This window comes from Prionailurus viverrinus, chromosome C1 (assembly GCF_022837055.1).
Source record: "Prionailurus viverrinus isolate Anna chromosome C1, UM_Priviv_1.0, whole genome shotgun sequence".
NCBI lineage: Eukaryota > Metazoa > Chordata > Mammalia > Carnivora > Felidae > Prionailurus > Prionailurus viverrinus.
Genome location: NC_062568.1, coordinates 14,914,233 through 14,932,953, shown reverse-complemented (window position 1 = coordinate 14,932,953; position 18,721 = coordinate 14,914,233).

Here is an 18,721-nt window from a genome sequence, read left to right as displayed (position 1 = left end):
TGAAATAAGGTCTTTTTTTTTCCCCGCTCTCCTATTCCACCACAATTGACAGCTTGTTTCTGTAGAGCAGTTAGAACAGCCCCACCTTTGACCCCCACTACTCACCTGGGAGAAGGACAAGGTAGGTGTTACTAACAAGAAATTGCAAGAAAACGCTCTCTGTTTACCTGGGTGCTTCATCTTTGTTTTTCTGATGCCTCTTCTCCTAACATATAGTAGTCCTGGGTAAGTAATTTTTAAAGAATAAATGAATGCCTGGCTTCCTTCTAATAGGAGCATTTCAACTGATTTTCCCAACATCACCAGTTAGTCAATGAAGGGTCATGGATTTGCAACCTTGGTCATCTGGTTCCAAGCCCAGTGCCCTTTCCTGTCTACAGTCAACAGTGGAATCCTGAAGAAGAATGTATAGTGGGGATAAGATGTTAAACACTCATTTTATGGGAAGAGTCCTGTGTGGATGGTGGACACACAGTGGGGAGTTTATGTCCCTTCAGGCCAAGGAAACCAAGCAGAGAAGCTGGAAAGCATTCGGCTCACTCCGTCAAGCAGGGGGAAGAATGTGGATAGATGACAGACTCAAATAAATGAGCAGTGATGCCTGGAATCTTCTCCCCACCCCAGCTGCAGCCCCATAAACCAGAGAGAACCCCCAAATCTAAGTGAGGTGGGCACACCCTGGCATGGCACTCAGCCCAACCCAGGGGATTTTATAGCCCTCGGGAAGTTTAAAGAAGCAAAAGACTGGGAGGATATGTATTTCTAGCCTATTAAAGAAAGTTTATTTTAAAATATTTAACATTTCTTTATTAAAGGCGAACAGGCAGGATATAAGCTCTATAAACTTTCCAAGGAGAGAACATTGCTAGCATTCCAAATGGAGAAATTACTGCCTTGTCTGAGAACCAAGTCTTGCCTATTTCACTTTACAGATGGCCGCATATGGAATATTTTTCTTACAAGACCATAATGCATAATGAGCTTTTGAAAATTAAAATTGTAGCTGGATTTTTCTTGCTGCCTTATTACCATACCAGTTAGGAAGGAGGTTTGTGGTTAATTCTCAGGGCAGCCTTGCCTAAAGCATACCCTGTATTATAGACCGGGGTTTGCAATGCTCCTCAAATTATACCACATGGGATGTCATCTGGTTCCTCCGTGTCCTTCACATATAAGCCTCCCTCTCAGATTTGCAGGGTCTGGAGTGAGAGCACCAATGGGGGCTTCTGTCTAAGCCCTTTCTCTTCCCATCCCAGGCTCCGTCCGGCACCAAGAGGGGCTCACATGTATGAATGGAGTCACCCTAAGGTCCAACACTCAACTTACATCGACATCCCTGTTAACTAATCTCCTTAGCCACTCCTTTGGCCTAAAAGTACACATACTGGTGGGGTGATCCACTCTCGAGAGAGTCCCAGGCAAGAGACCTGTGAAGGCCTAGGGAGCTAGCTTGAAACCATTTGGCCAGGAGACTCCAGAGTCCCATGAAGGGCATGTGTCCCAGATGTGCATACCACTGACTCTGAAAACTCCTTACTCCAAATGGAAGGTCCCAGATGGAGAAGAGCCATAAAGGAGCCTTCTGAAGTGAAGGACCTGGAATAAGGACCCTGATAACCTGGATCTGGGATACAGCTAATCAGATTTCGGCAAGCTTGATTCAAATTCCCCCCAAACTCAAAGCTTCCTATATAGCATCAGTTATTTTCTCAGGGTTTATGTATTCATGGTCCCCTAATCTCCAGCTGAATACAACTTCTCTTTTGCCTCACACCAATCCAAACTTGAAATGCCACCACTTGACAATATTTTAGGAGAAACTATTCTTGTACCAAGCACCATATTTTTAGTTAACTCTACTGAAGACTTGAGTGTTGAACAGCTCTCTTTTTATACCTCCCTCCCTCCAAGGAGCAAAATGAATTTTATTCCTACATCATATATAAAGAGTTGAGAGTGTTGTGTATATGTAAGATTGTAATACATGTGTGTCTATACACAAACAAACACGTAACTAAGGTTCAATAGAAGAGAAACAGACACTTGGGGTTCAGCTAAGTTAAAAATTAATTGTATAACAATCACCTGAAGATCTGCAGGGCACAGAGGGCCCCCTGAGCTGCCTCCTCCTCTGTCCTAAGTCCCAGTCAGAGTTAAGTTTACCTTGGACTCCACAAAATTTTCTGATGAGAAACACCATTACCCGATCACTACCTTTATTTGAGCTAGCTAGAATTTCCATTCCTTGCAAAAACTACTGGTTTGCTTTTCACTGTTTTTAAATGAGATTTAGAGAAATTGTGGCTTGCCCAAGGCAAGCATCTACTTACTGTTGGACCACAAATAAAACAGCACACATGACTACAATCTCCATGTTCTTTCCCACTTACTCACTTAAAGCCACAAGTTCATTGGATACTATGGTAGATCAGGTCATGGTTTAGCAAATATCCACTGTCTCTCTGACCCACTCCATGGGAGGGATGCATCTCTCTGCTCCTATCTTTCATCCCAAGAAGCACATGCCTCAGTTAGCCACTGCTCCAAGGAGTTGGAGAAGCAGGTGAAGGTAGAAAAGCTCTATATAATGCTGGCAGCAGGCCCAGCCAGACCCAGTTTCCGACCAGCTGAACTTTAGACAACTTGCAGGTACATGAACAAAAAAATAAAGAAACGTTTGCTTCTGCGTACCCTGAGCCTTGCAGTGGTTTGTCACACAGAATTTTTACATAGACTTAGCTCTCACACAGGTTCCCTAATCTGCCTTCCAAGATACCGCAAGCAACAATTTTCCCAAATGTTTCTCCAGTGAATAACACCAGACACCAAGAAGTTTCCTTGCTGCTGGAACGCTTAACCCGAAAGCCAATGGCACACACTGTGGGTTTTCTGTTGCACTCCAGTTCTGGTACCAACATTTTTTATTAGTCAGCTTCAGTCATTTACGCGGCAGCAATAAACTACGCAAAAATCTCGGTGGCTTACAACAACAGAGTGTTATTTCTCACTGACCTTCATGCTGGCTGCAGCTCTTTTCCATGGATCTTCTGCATTCCAAGATCCAGGCTGAGGAGAAGCCCCTCCCAGGAACATGCTATTCTTGCAAAAGAAGGAAAAGGGCAACACGACCTGGCGATTCCTTTTAAGGCTTCTCCTCGGACGTGGACAACAATTCTGCTCACGTTCCATTTGGCCAATGCCAGTCACGTGGCCAAAGCTGATCGACGAGATGGGTATGTGTCATCCTCTCAAATAGCCCGAGAGTAACTAATTGAAAAGAGTAACATGACAATACCCACAAACAACAACCTCCGCATTATCTTTCAAGCAGCAGCCCGAAAGATCATCTCCTCAGTATCACAGTGTGTGAACGTCTCCCTGCCCTTTCTGTTCCACACCAGGTATCGCAACATGGAGCCTTAACACAAAATACTTTTAGGACAATGTACTGTCTAACCCTACTACTTAGGGAGCACTTTGAGGGCAGAGACCATCCTTTGTTTTATTCTGTTTCCTCTGCTTACCACGGGCCCTGAAACCTCAGATATATTGCTCTATTAATGCTTCTTCTTTTTCTTTTTAAATGACGTAGTAATGCACAGACTCAATCATGAGATCTAAGGGATATTAGGAGATAATTATACAGAAAGAGAGGAAGGAAAAGCAGAAGCTGAGTTTTGCCCTTTTTAAGTTGCTATCTGTATTTTTTCCTATAATCCATATCAATATCTATCTAGATATAGAGGATACAGATATAGATACAGATATGAAATAGACATACAAGAAGAAACATGAAGTAGACAACTAAATTCATAAGCCTCAAGTTTGGGAGACACGTCCAGAGTGGAAATACAAATTTGGCAGTAGTCAGCACATACGGGATGCCTAAAGCCTTGAGACTTGGTGGGTGGGATGACCTTGGGAGAGAATGGAGAAAGAGAGGATGCTCATGACGAGTTCCCCACTTCTCATCTCTGTTCCTCACCTGCCTGGAGTCAGAACCTCAACTGGTTCCTTGGACAGGACCGTTGACACCTCTTGGGTGGGTCTCCTGAGAGGTCAGTCTTGAGCGACCATAGGGCTCTCATCGGAATGGGAGTATGTACTTAGTCTCAAACTCTGATTTCATCCTCTCTGTACCCTTAAGCCTATGGCAGCATGGGGCTTGGCTGTACTGTTAGGAAGACCTCCAAAGGGCATTGTCTCTCACCCTCGGACCTCTGCTGCATGAGTCATCCCTCCCCACCTCCTTCCCCATTAGCCATGTTGGTAGGATGTCAAACTTGGATTGAATAGGTAATAAGGGCCAGGCATGATGATAGATGCTTTGCATACACTATCTCGTTCCATCCTCACCACAACTCAGTGAGGGTGACGTTGACCCAATTTACCGACATCATATCTGAAGCCCAGAGAGGTTAGGCAATGTGCCTAAAGTCACAGGTAGCAAAGAGGAGGGCTTTTGAGTGGTATCTCCCAGTGAAGATGCCATGCTCTATGCAAGCCATCAAGCTGACTCAAATACAAGGAACCTTTGAGAGCTTGTCTTCTCGAAGAAGATACTCAGATGTTGAAGATAAACATACACATGATCGACAGACATGACAGTTGGATAGATGATGATGATAGATAGATGATAGATAGATAGGGATTTTTAAAAAACTCACTGCATAGCTCCTTATCTTCTTAAATAGGACATGATGAACTACATGATGTAATCATTCCTGCATACATTTATTTTATGCTCACTCTGCCCTGCATTATGTCAAAAGTTTTAATGTTAAACATTTTTCAAATTAATTTTTGTCCTTCAAAACTCTTAAGAGTTTGTAACCTAGTTGAAGGGGATAAGAAAGTTCCACGTGTTCACACACATACACACTTGTATACACATACACATACGTATACACATATGTATAAAACAACGAAAGACCATATTAGGAGGAATAGGGTCATTTTAAATGCAGAAGGCTTTCTAATTTGGAAGGCACTTTTCCATCCATTATGTCATTGGGTCCTCATAATAATCATGATCTCACAGATGAAAAACTGCGGCTCGGAGAATGTCAATACCTCTGTTGGAGGTTACCCAACTCCATGGCAAACAAAACCCAGGTTCGACTCCAATGTTCCTGCTGCTAATGTGATGCTGACTCGGCACAAGTAAAAAGTCTCTCTTGTTCTTTAAGACTTCTGGGGGAAGGAGATCCCGCTCCCTCCCCCTGTCACCCAGGACCCCAGCTCCTCAGCTGGAATGGAGTCCTGGTGTTCATTTTTGCTAAGCCAGCCTGTTGGGTTTGGCTGGATGCTGCCTGAGGGAGGGGAGGCAGGCGAGCCGCCTGCCTACAGCCCTTGCCAGCCCCGGAGAGCTAACATTTTCTTAAAGAATGCTGGGTTCTCAGAAACACTATTGATAATGAGATTGCTCATTTTTAAAATGCTGTAACCAGATATTCTAGGAAAACAGACCTGGTTCCAGGAGTGAAGCGGTGGTGTTTGGGTTTAAGGTCTGAAGTGGCTGTTTAAGATGAGCTTTGAGCCGGCCTGCCGACCTGCCACAGGACGGAGACAAGCCTGCACAATCGAGCCATTGTACTCATGGAGAAATCTCCGGGCTCCTCGGAGCCTCAAGTTGGCACCTTCTAAAGTAGGCTTTTCACCTCCTGGGACCCCGGTGAGAATGAAGTGTGAGCATGCGTGTGCACGCGTGTACATGTGCATGCGTGTGCGTGCACATGTTTGGAACACAGGAAACCAGCCCAGGGGTTACAGGGAATCCCCTCAAGCCTCAGTCAGACTTGGAGAACAACACAAATGCATTTGGACTGGAGAACAAAATCCAAAACCAATGGGAAACAGAGTGGCACAGAGAACTCTTCCAGCCTTGGCAAGGATGCAATTTTCCCAGAGGCTAAGTTTTGCTTCGTGTGCCTCCCCTGGGCAGGGCAGGGGGCTCAGCAGAGATACAGCCAAAGACTCCCGTACCAAGGACAAGCCCCTGGCTCTGCTTAGAGAGCCAGGTTTCATGCCGAGTGGATCACCAATAGGTCATGGGGACCAACCAACCCCCTGCCTCTCTGACTGTATTCTTTCCTTTATAACTCTCACCCTGCAGGCATGGGTCTAAGTGTTGGACACACACTAGCATGCATATTTGGTTCTCACATTGCCATAAGTGGTAGACTGTGGTTAAGTGTCCTTATATTACAGATGGGAGACAGAGACACAGAAAAGGAGCCTTGATGAGTAAGTAGGGGAGCCGGGATGCCACCCATCAGCTCCAAAGGTGTCCGCTCAGCCCCAAGTCAAACCTTCAGACTGGATCCAAACTACTTTCTCCATCCCTAGCCTGGAAACATGGTCTCTCACGGAGATCATGCCTGAAAGAGTTCCTTCGTTTTCTTCCATCTAATATTGCAAGGGTCAGAAACCAAGATGACCTCCCACTCTGGGGCTTGCCTTGGAGTCCCCAAAGACCACCATCTCTTAGCATTACATTGCCAAGAGTTTTTAAAACCTGCCAATCCTTAAAAGTTGAACAACCCTAATGAAGCAATAAACATCTGGTAGTGACGACATTGATTATATCTCTGAAAATTAAGGTATGTTATACTCAACTATTCTCTTTGATCTGGGCTCTGCATTTAATTGGTGTTTATTATTCTACAGAATCTAATTTAAGAAGTGATTTATTCAGGAGCTATATTCATAGCTGGTAAAACATGGGCCCAATTCTTGAAATGATGGTGGGCAGATTGAAGGAAGAAAAGATTTTTCTGAAATTTAAGTGTGGCCTTTGGATCACATTGTACCTGAATTCTTTTCCTTCCTTCCTTCCTTTCTTTCTTTCTTTCTTTCTTTCTTTCTTTCTTTCTTTCTTTTATTCCTTCCTTCCTTCCCTTTCTTTTTCTTTCTTTCTTTGTTTCTTTTATTTTTTCCTTCCTTCCTTCCTTCCTTCCTTCCTTCCTTCCTTCTTTCCTTCCTTCCTTCCTCCTTCATTCCTTTGCTTTTAACCCATTAAGATGTTTCTCATTCAGCATCTTGTCAGCCAGCTTCCCTTGAATCTCCTCACACCCTCACCCTGGAGACAGTAGGCACACAGTCCCAATGGCACAATGTCTTTCCAGGCAGACTGCGCCTTTGCACACCCCACTCTCTGAACACACTCTCTCCGTCCTCCCACTGCCTCGTCTTCACTTGGCTAACTCTCCCAGGATCCTTTTCCTGGAGAATATCTTGGAGCTCAGGTATACTTCCTGGTGGTTCCCACCTTATCCTTGTATCACAGCACCTATTGCCTTGGATTATTGTTACCTGAATCCCCGTGGCACTGTGAATTCCTTGAGGCAAAGACCATTTCATTAACTCTGTATCCTGAGAGTCTGACACCATTCCTGGTACATATCAGACACCCCCAAAAAAATGCTTGGTGAGGTAATGTTTCACATTTATAAATCCACTGCTTGAATAAAGACTATTTTCAGGTTTTAAAGGAGCCAAGGTATGGACCAGTCACTTCAGGTCAAATATGATGTTTATGATGATACACAAGGAGGGTCTCCATTAAGCTAATTACTATGCATATCTTAAGCCTATTCTTTGCTTTTATTTTTTTCATATTAGACAGATTTTAATGGGATGATGCTTCAGAATTTTGTGGTACAGTGGTCAACACCATAAAGAACAGAGCTGATTTTAAGCATTTAGAAGGCAGAAACCAAGATTAACTGTGGGTCACACCAAGGTACATGCTTGTAGAATGTAAACTGACCACAGAGCGCAAACATTGAGCCATTAGAGACATAGACTAAATATGTATTTATTTATATAGCTATAGATGGGTACATAGGCATAGCTTATTGCTACACATAATACTCCAGAGGGAAGTCTCACACTTAGTTTTAGCGTTGAAAACAGTGACAATATTAGCAAACTCATGAATCAGAACCGTGTTTATATGATTCCTGATCATTGTAATCACATATTTGTTTGAATTGGGTTCTCACAGTTTATTATACTTATTGCTTCCGTCCAGAGTGTGAAGTTAAGTTTCAAAAGCCCTTGTTAAACCTTGGACACCCCTCTGGTCTATTTATTGTTGTTGTTTCTTTGATTCCCTACTGACAATGTTTTCCTCTTTCAAGTATAAAGTTAGTGCATCCATGGAGAGGGGGCCAAGAGAGAAGGACTGGATCCAGATAGGAGAGGGGCAGAAAGTTACCACACCATTCTTTCTAAAAGCAGGAAATTAAAAGTAGAAAGAAATAATGTGTGTGTGTGTGTGTGTGTGTGTGTGTGTGTGTGTGTGCGTGTACAAAAGAGAGAGGAAAATCAAGTATCAGGAAGCCCAGATCCCCCTCCCTCCACCTCTGGCCTTGAAGATTCTGTCCGAAACACAGCTGGCATTCACTTCTTATAGTGAGCCACATGACCTTGGCTGGCACCCAGCTATAAACTGCATCTATGGCATCCAAATAGCTAATTTGGAGCTGGGGAGGTGGGGGGGAGGCAGGTAGGAATGAAGGAATGGGAAGGAAAAAAAATACCCCAAACTGCAAAAGTTAAATTTCCTGCCAGGTGGCTTCCAAATCGTCCAGCAGCTTTATTTAAGGCTTTGAAGTTGTGAGCCAGCAGTTCCAGATCCGTAATATTTACCCTGCAGTCTCCAAAAACAAAAGTTGACTGTGTTCCTTGAAGTCAATCTCACCGGCATTTCAGGACGACAGATGGAGAGGTTGGACAAGAGTTTCTGGATGACCTGAAACTCCTCCACGTTTCCCTTCAGTCTCCCTCTCATTCCCTCTCGCTCTTACACATGTAAGATACATGCATGTCCTTTTAACTGTGCTCAACTTCCGCCATCAATTCCTGTCCCCTAACCCAGTCACCTGTTGCATTAGTCACCAATTTGTCAGTGATGTCAAGAACTCACCCTGAAACAGCAATAGCTAACTGGACTCTCCAGCCTGACTTCCTTTAAGCCAGTAGTTGACCTCTGCCACTTATATCCATGGACTAAGCAAAAATAAATAAATAAATAAATAAATAAATAAATAAATGAACAAAAATCGAGCCAATTCTCCACATGAGGTAGACCCTCTAGCTATGAACTTATCCAGGACAGACCTTTGGAGAGGGGAAGTGGGTGAATTTCCCCATGAATGGGTGAATGAAAAATTCTGAAACTAAAACATATTCACAAAGAGAGAACCATATCCCAACCCAGCCTTGACAGATGCCTGTCACTTACCTTTCTCCTTCGCAGTCACCCAACGGTCTTTGCCCCTCCGCGTCAGACTTATCTTTTAGGGTTGTATGACCCACCACAGTCATTCAACAAATATGTATGGAGAACTTACCATGTGCCAGGCACTGTTCCATTCAAGCTGTCCCAAGCTTGAATTGAACAAAGTCTTTGCCCTGTTAGAAGCTTATATCTCACTGGGAAAGTTTGATGATAAATAAACAAGTAAATAAATAGACGGCGATCCAAGCTATATTAGATGGTGTCTGGGTTGTGTTATATAGGGATCTGTGCTGGGTAAGATGGTGACCCCTGCTGCCTTATGAGATAATGTATGTTTTGTTAGATGGGGATTCATGCTGTGTTAGATAATGGTCCCTGTTGTGTTAGATGGTGTCCCCTGTTGTGTTAGACAGTGATTCCTATTGTGTGGCGTTAGCGGGTAATCCCTGTTGTGTTAGCAGGCGGTCCCTGGTGTGTTCAAGGGGGATCCCTGCTGTGTTAGATGGCAATCCCTGTTGTGCAAGATGTGATCTGTACTGAGTTAGGTGATGATCTCTGATGTGTTTGATGACCACGGAATGTATGTATTCATGCTCTGAGTGAAAGTAAGCAGACTAGAGAGATGCGGGTATAGGGCTACTATTTGTCGTGTGGTCAGAAAGCTGAAAGAGACGAAGGAACAAAAAAGAATTTGTATGGGAGAAGAGCATGTCATCAGGGGAAATAGCCAGAGCAAAAGCCTTGCCTATGGTAGGAGAAGAAAGACCAACTAGGCAGATTGTTTGGACCATGGAGGAGTTAGGTAGGAAGTGAGAGACAGAGAGAGACAGACAGATAGAAAGAGACAGAGACAGCAAGAAACTGCATTACAGAGGGCTTTGGGAGGCCTTTGGCTTTAATTCTGTGTGAGATGGGAGCTGTTGGAGAATTTGGAGCAACCTCTGACATGATCTGCCTTCTGTCAGACTGAGATGCCGTGTTGAGAATAGACTAAGGGGAAAGCCTGCAGCAGCAGACAGGAGTCATTTTGGATCTGTCCAGGAAAGAGATGATGGTGGCTTGGGCCAGAGTGATGATGGTGGAGGCTGAAATCTGGATGTGTGTTGAAGGTAGAGCCAACTGATACAATTGCAGTGGATTAGATGTGAAAACTAAGGGAAAATAAGATGTCAGGGATGACTCCTAAGTTTTTGGCTTCAACAACTGGAAAGAGGGGCTCTCAGTCCTCCTCTGTGCTCCCATGTGCTTTTGTTAATATCAATATGGTAAAACTCTAATAACCATGGCACATTTCTCTATCCCTCCCTCTAGATGCACTGCCTTTTAACTTTCAGGTCTTACTATGCTGAAACTCTAGTGAAAGTTATGACCTCTTGTCAATGAAGGGTGAACACACAAACAAATTCATGCAGACATTTGCATTCAGTGTCAAAGCTTTACTTATTACCTGAAACTCATCTATGGGTCCTCTGAGTGGCTCATGGATCCAAGATTTTATATTTATTTATTTTGAGAGAGTGAGAGTACACAAGAGCAGGAAAGGGGCAGAGAGAGAATCCCGAGCAGGCTCCACACTGTCAACGCAGAGCTCAATGTGGGGCTCAAACTCATGAACCATGAGATCATGACCTGAGCTGAAACCAAGAGTCAGATTCTTAACCAACTGAGCCACCCAGGCGCCCCATGAATCCAAGATTTAAAACCCAGGCACTAGGTTTATTTGTTCTCTTAATAAATTATTATTGAGCACCTAGGATTCTGAAGAATTTGAGGATATGCTGTAACCACATCTTAGAATCTTTTCTCATGGAGATAGCAGTCTGATGTGGGAAATAGATGAGATAGTAATAAGCAAATAAACAAGTAAATAATTATAACTTGTGAAAGACACCATGGAGAAAAAACAAAGCAGGGTGACATAATATGCTATTACAGGGTAGAATAGAAGAGAGCTCAATCAGGGAGTGGAAGCCATCCAGGTATCATAATCAGAGGGGATTCAATACAAGGAATTGGTTGTATACACAATGGAAAGAAGCTAAAATCATAGAAGGGTCATTTCTCCATGGAAGTAAGAATTGGAAGTGAGGGCCAATCTACTGGAGATGCCAACTCAGATAGAGCAAGAGAGAAAAATGCCCTGGGTTCTCCCATTATCCCACCCTCCAGTATGCAATTAGTGCCCCCCATTGGCCAAATCTAGCCAGAGCACACTCCCTGTGGTTCACAGTGGAATGGAAAGGAGCACAGAGCAATCAGGTGGGTGACTGACCCAGGGGGACGTACATAGAAAGAGTGGCCAAGTACGGCCACTCTGAAAAACCAAAATTTGTTTCAACTAGCTAAATTAGATGACCATCAAGTGAGACGTGGAAGGAGAGCATTCCTGGCAAAGAGAATTGTAATGGAAGTTCCTGAGGTGTTAAAGATCTCTGCCTTTTGTGGGGTGGCAGGAACTCATCCCAAGCCAATCTGGCTGTTCCTAACTATCATAATCTTTGGATAATCAGAGTAGGAGGTTAGCCACATGGCTCTTCCACAACCATGTGCCAGGTGGCACACTGCAATGGAAGCGAGCCTCAGACCAAGTTCCACCAGATGTTCAAATGTTTATTAGTGAGCACATAGAAAGACAGCCATACAACCTGTTCTGTTCTTCAGGGCTCCCACAAGTACCTTGTCTGTAATGTGAACCTGAGGTAGAGGCAACAATATTCTGACAGCAGGATGTAGTGTCAAGGTCGTCCAGCAAGTAGAGGCACACAAGGCCAAATGGAGTTCCAGACCACAGATGTCACTCAGAAAGTTCTGAGTTGCTGGAGCTGTTGGGTTCTCACATTTTATTCATGAAAAGGATAAATAAATGAATATCACTTATTTCCTCAATGAAAAATGATTTGTAACATTAATTAATATACCATCTAACGCAGATTTAGAAATTGATATTTAAAGCACTTGCTGAAGCCATTTCTGGAGCTTGGATTCTTTATTAGGGTGACTTAAATATCATCTAACTCCCCCTGGAGCCTGGATGGAAGCTGACCTGTACACTCAGTTAACAGGTACATCTCACTGTTTATACAGAAGCGCAGTAAGGTTAATTGCAGACAATGAACCGAGGGGATGAAAGGGGCCCAGCGTGGCCAGAGTTCTGCTAGTGAAGAAAGGAGTAGAGTGAGATGGGGCTGCTGAGGTGGGAAGGGGCTAGACGCCATAGGCCATCCCCAAGAGTTTGCACGTACCCCAAACTTCGTTAAGGGGCTTTCAGCAGAGAGGTAACATAATACGATTTGGTCTTTACGAGTTCTTGCTGGCTGCTTCACGAAGAATGGATTATAGAGGAGACAGAGTGGAACCAGGACATTCTAGGAGTTCAGACAGAGGTGATGGCGTCAGCCCAACTTGATGGCAGTGCAGATGGAGAGAAATAGAGTGAGCCGTATTTCGGAGCTGGAAACACAGGAATGGCAATTAGATGAGAATCTGGGATGTTGGCAAGGGACAGTTTGGAATCAAGGATGACCCCCTGGTTTGCGCCAATGTCCCTGATTGCAGTATGGCAGATTTCATAAGATGGAGGAGACTAAGATCGAAAAAGACTTTGTGGCCGAGTGGGAAAAGGACGTAGAGGAAGAGTTTCATTGCATACTTAAAAGTAGGGAATATAAGCTTATCTTATTTGTCTGTGTGCGCACCAGCATGGCCTTGGTGGATGCCTGGTACATATACATATGTACACAATCACTCCAATTCCAGATGGTGGTCCAAACCATCGAAGATGGCATAAACCAAAAGCATAATGACTCTTAGGCAGAAACGAACTTACTTTAAGTGGTGAGGGCTTGGGCTTCGGTTGACAGGGTGACGCCATTAAGGAATTAAAAAGCACTCAAGCTCAAGTGATCAAGTTTGGAGTCTGGATACTAAGAAGCATCCCATGAATTCCTGTGTCTCTGAGATGGCCTTCCTTTCCTCTTGAAGGGTCCATTAATGCACCCACTCCTTGAAAACTAGGAAAGATGACACCATTGCAAATGTCACTATCCCTGTGAGTGGATGTGCCCATGGTTTCCTCATCTGCAAAACAAAGAGATTACACTGGATGACCCCAAATACTTAAAAGGCTCAGACCCATCTTACCCTTGATAGTCATTAGCAAATGCCTTTTAGAGAGCCAGCAGCACAACAGAACCAGCTGTGAGGACCTCTCTGTCTTGGCTTCATGAAATAGGGTGAATGGTACCAGACCTCTGTAAATTTCACCAAAGTTGGGGAGAAGCAGAAAGAGATCTTTAGCTATGTATCATTTCTACAGAGGTAAGAAAGTCTCGCTACCATTCAGAAAAATCTTATTCTCTCTTTTCTGTATTTCTTTATATCACACAAAGGAAAGTGAGAATAGTACTCCATGGCTTACTTAAGTTTGGAAGCATAGCGTAAGAGTTTCCAAGAAAGAAAAAGCCTGCTAAAAGCCTCACAAGTAAATTAAAATAAAAAAATTATCCGTGCTTATGTCTCATAACTTAGCAGCAAATTCCCCGGGGCTGTTCACATATTAAATTATATAAAACACCTTTCGCCTGGGCAGGGAAACAGATACAGTCCCTTACCAAAAAGAAAACTTTACTGTGAGCATATTATGCATATTCATGAAGTCCAAAATATTTATATGTTATTGTTTTGCCCGACTAAATCACTAATCCATCTATAGTTAAAATCGTGTCCAGTTTGGCCCTGAACCTCCTGGTAGCCAATGCAAAACAAAACACAGAATCAGCTATGAAATGCCCATTATGGAAAAGAAAGAGGCATATCAGCTCAGAAGAACAACAATGAAAGATTTCCTTTATGTAACGTAAGGCTGTAGGGAGCATACAGCTGTGCTCTTCCCTGTAAGTCAAGGACATCATGTTAAAACACAAGTCAGTGGAGGGCTGGGGTGAAACAGACCTAGAGCGTCGCTGCTGGACCCAAAGATAAAAACAAAAGATCTAGAATGTACTGATATAGAGGCTCTGATCCTCAGGTGACTTGAAATGTGACTGGTCTGAATTGAGATGGCTGTAAGAGTAAATAATATATTATTTACTAATATATTATATTATATAATTATATAATATATTATATTAAATAAATATATTATTAAAATTAATTTCACCCAACTACTTTAATTTTGAAGAAAACATGGCTGCTGAAAAATTTAAAATCATACCTGTGGCTCCCATTCGTGACTTGTGTTCCATTACCATCGGATAGCATTGCCCTACAGGGATGATTTTGCCATTTCATCTTGGATGTGTTCCTTTCTCTCCCCACCCATGATTCCCCTCATCTATAAACTGAGGAAACCTGGGGCGCCTGGGTGGCGCAGTCGGTTAAGCGTCCGACTTCAGCCAGGTCACGATCTCGCAGTTCGTGAGTTCGAGCCCCGCGTCGGGCTCTGGGCTGATGGCTCGGAGCCTGGAGCCTGTTTCCGATTCTGTGTCTCCCTCTCTCTCTGCCCCTCCCCCGTTCATGCTCTGTCTCTCTCTGTCCCGAAAATAAATAAACGTTGAAAAAAAAAAAAAAATTTAAACTGAGGAAACCTAATACCCACCTCCAAGACTAAATGGACTGGCTCGTATAAAATGCCTAACATGGTGCCTGACACATTGCTGGGCCCGAAAAGAGTCTTCCTTCTCTACTTCTCAGCCTGGAACCCTACCTTTGGGACTCAAAAGTGGGGAAATGACAATATTCTGGATCCCAGGACAGCCCCACCAAACATTTGCCTGTGAGCCTCTATCCCTGAGGTCTGGGGCTATTTTCTCTGTCTTGAGGAAGTACAGTACCCCGTGATTTCAGTGTCTCAAGACAGATAACTCCGGCCCCTGTGGAATAGCCAGCGTGATGACAGAGAGGGCCTGTTTATAGAAGAGAGGGGTCAAACACTACTCAAGAACTTTGTTTAAAATTCTTTTTGTAACCACAGAGTTCTCTGTTTGGGTTTGCTGCTCTCATTAAATAAATATCTGGAGAGTCTTCAGGGATCATCCCAGATACGTGTGACCAGAGTTTTTTAAGATAATGAACCACTCTGTCAAGTCAAACTCAGTGGATTTCCCAGTTGGCTCTTATGAGTCATGCTAAGATGGTCAGGAGAGGTCAGCAAGGGATGTGATAAAGTTCTTCCCAATCAGGCCAAGACCAAAGGACCTTTGTAAAGTTACATGCAAGATCCCTGCTCACAAGCACCTTGAATTAATTTCTTAGGGGCAGTGTTTATGTCAGTGAGAAGGCACAGGGAAAGGAAGGACCAAGACGTTATGATCTGAAAGAACAGAACTAAAGGGAGCAAGAACATCCTGTTAACTTGAAGTTTGCCCAAGACTCAGCTTCATGTTTTGAGCGAACATGTGCCAATTATTTGTGATTAGCACAGAAACATAAATTTGTGTTTTGTTTTGATGAAATAATTTGAAGTGCTGAGGAGGCAGGGGTATGTGGAGATCTAAATTTGGCTCTCAGTAAATCTAAGTCCTTTCAACTCAAACATTCCTGAAGGGAGACTCAGAGATAGGGGAAATAGGGGGAAAATACACAGGGTAAGAAAACCTTTTTCTTTTCTTTTTAAATTAATGAACTTTTTAAAAGAGTAGTTTTCAGTTTGTCAAAAAATCGAACAGAAAGTACCGAGAGTTCCCATAAATTCCTCCCTACCAGGCATAGTTTCCCTTGTTTTGAACATCTTTGCATTAATGTAGTACATTTGGCAATAGCAATCCATTATTGTTGACTATAGACCGTAGTTTACATCAGGATTTGCTCTTTGTATTATACAGACTATGGGTTTTGACAAACGCGTAATGTTGTGCACCCACCATTATGATAGCATACAGAATATTTTCAGTGTCCTAAAAATTCCCGATGCTCCACGGATTTATACTGTCCTCTCCCCTACCCCCAAACCACTGATCTTTTTACTTTCTCTGTAGGTTTGTCTTTTCCAGAAGGTCATATAGTTGGAATCATACCATATGCAGCCTTTTCAGACCAGCTTCTTTCACTTAATGTGCATTTAAGGCTCCTTGAGGAGCACTTCTTTTTAAAATGTTAAGAAAATAGGGCCTTTCAAGAGAGATGAGGAGAAAGAGAACAAATAAAAGACAAATTTTAGGCTGAGCTATTGTTTTTGGCACCCCGTAGCTGAGAGACAAAGGACAAACTCACTCTGGAGAAGGAAATCCCAAGATAAAAGGAGTGATGCGTCCATGTGGTGAAGGGCAGAGATACAAATAAACACTCGCTCCAAGGGATGATAGGGTTTTGGGGGCCAAGAAGACCTTGAGTTTGTCCACAAAGACTAACTTGATGGTTCGGCCCTAAAATAAAGTTAAGTTTTGTCCATTTCCTCCCTGGTGGAGAATATGTCTCAATTTTCCCACAGGAGGGTAGGGATGATTTCTCTTGGGGACAGGACTGTGATACAACACCATTTCGATCTATTCTTCCATTCCATTCTATATTATTCCATTACGTTGTTTTCTTTCTTTTCTTGTCTAGTTTAATTCAATGTCTAATCATTGTGTCAAAAGTATAATTTGGCCCTACAATGAGTCAAACTGATTATTTCTCTGGACAGTTTTTTGTTGTTGTTGTTGCTGTTGGTTATTGCTATCTTTTTTTTTTTAGAGCCACATAGTCCAGCTTATTTCTTTGGGGGATCCTCACTATAACACAGGGGAATCTGTCTTCTAAAAATAGCCCAAGGACGCACACTTGAACCGAGAACATTTGGGGGGCAAAATTTAATTCAGAGCTTTTCATGTCAGAATCCTGATCAGGCCGATATCAATAGGAGGCATGAGTGAAAGAGAGACTTTGGGGCCAGGGATTGGTGCAGTCTATGAGTAGAAAAGGCCGGGGGCTCGAGGCCTGGATACCTATCCTACCATCAAAGGAATGTCCATCCTTGAAGATGGAAGTCCTTAGAAAAGCATCGCCAGGTGAACAATGGCCTCTCAATTCTTCGGCATTTCCAAGGCCGCTCAGCATAGGGTGAATGGAGTATTCGGGCATCTCACCTGACTGGTACACTGTCCATACTCCCAGCCTCTACTGCTGCCCTCGATGGCCTCTCCATGGGAAAACCTCACACTCTCTGCGGTCCTTGCCTTAGAAAGCCAGCAACATATACTCGGATCCCTCTGAGCAGCACGCTCAGTCAGCTGTGGACTGCAGGGGCAAAATGTTTTCCAATTTTCAACCCTCTGGAGTCGTGTCAGATTTGGAAGAAGAGGCAGGTCATCACACTAAATATCTCCAGGGGAATAAAATATCCGGGCAATGTGAGAAAATAAAAATTATCAAAGCATACCTCAAGAAAAGGGTATATGGAGAGGGTTTATTAAGTCTCCTAGGGCCAAGGAGCTAAAACCCTCCTTCCTCCCAGGGCTAGACTTAAGTAACCTTAGTATTTGCAACCTTAATATTGTGCAATATTTGCAAATTAAGGAAGGTGAGTCCGCTTAACTGCGGGTCTTTCCTTTGCTGAGGGGACTATGCAGGTTTGGAGCCAGAATGGAACTACCAAGAATAATAGAAAAGGAGCTGAATGTCCCCAGCTGGGGTCCCTCTTTTCCTAATACTCACCACCCACCCCCACCCCCCTGTGCCATCACTCAGTCTTCTCTTTTCAATTAACTATGAACAAGTATTTGAAGGAATGCCAAATTATTAGCCTGCTCAGAGTGACCAATCACTCATTTTCCTGGGATTCCTTAATGTCTGTCTGTCTCTGAGTGAAGTCTGAAAGGCAAGGCCATCTCCTGCGGGCTAGCAGCAACATGAGGTTAACAGGTTTGTTTCTCTTAGTTCATCTGTTTGGAATTTTTCCTTTCTTTCTTCCATATCTACCTGTCTAAACTCTACCAGTTCTCTAAGACCCAGCCTAAATGCATCTTCTCCAGCAAGCTTTATGTGGAATTTATTCATCCCGTCTTTACATACTCATAATAACTTGTATATAGAAACAAAGAAAGTATTATGAAACTTTAAATTTTTTTTAACGTCTATTCATTTTTTGAGAGACAGAGAGAGACAGAACATGAGCAGGAAAGGGGCAGAGAGAGGGAGACACAGAATCCGAAGCAGGTTTCAGGCTCCAAGCTGTCAGCACAGAGCCCGACACGGGGCTCGAACTCGCGAACTGCGAGATCGTGACCTGAGCCAAAGTCGGACGCTCAACTGACTGAGCCACTCAGGCGCCCCTGAGACTTTAGAACAAAGTACAACATGATGATATCTGCCACTAGAAGGTAAGTTCATGGACATCAGCAATACCTTCCTTTTTATCTTTATGTAGGACGCATTCTGGGTATCACAGGCTATGCAGTGAAGGTACTAAAGAAATGTTTTTCTACTGTCATTGCTGTCGGTTCAGGAGCAACCTAGATTGGCACCCATTCTCCACACTCATCCTGTGGGGGAAAAACC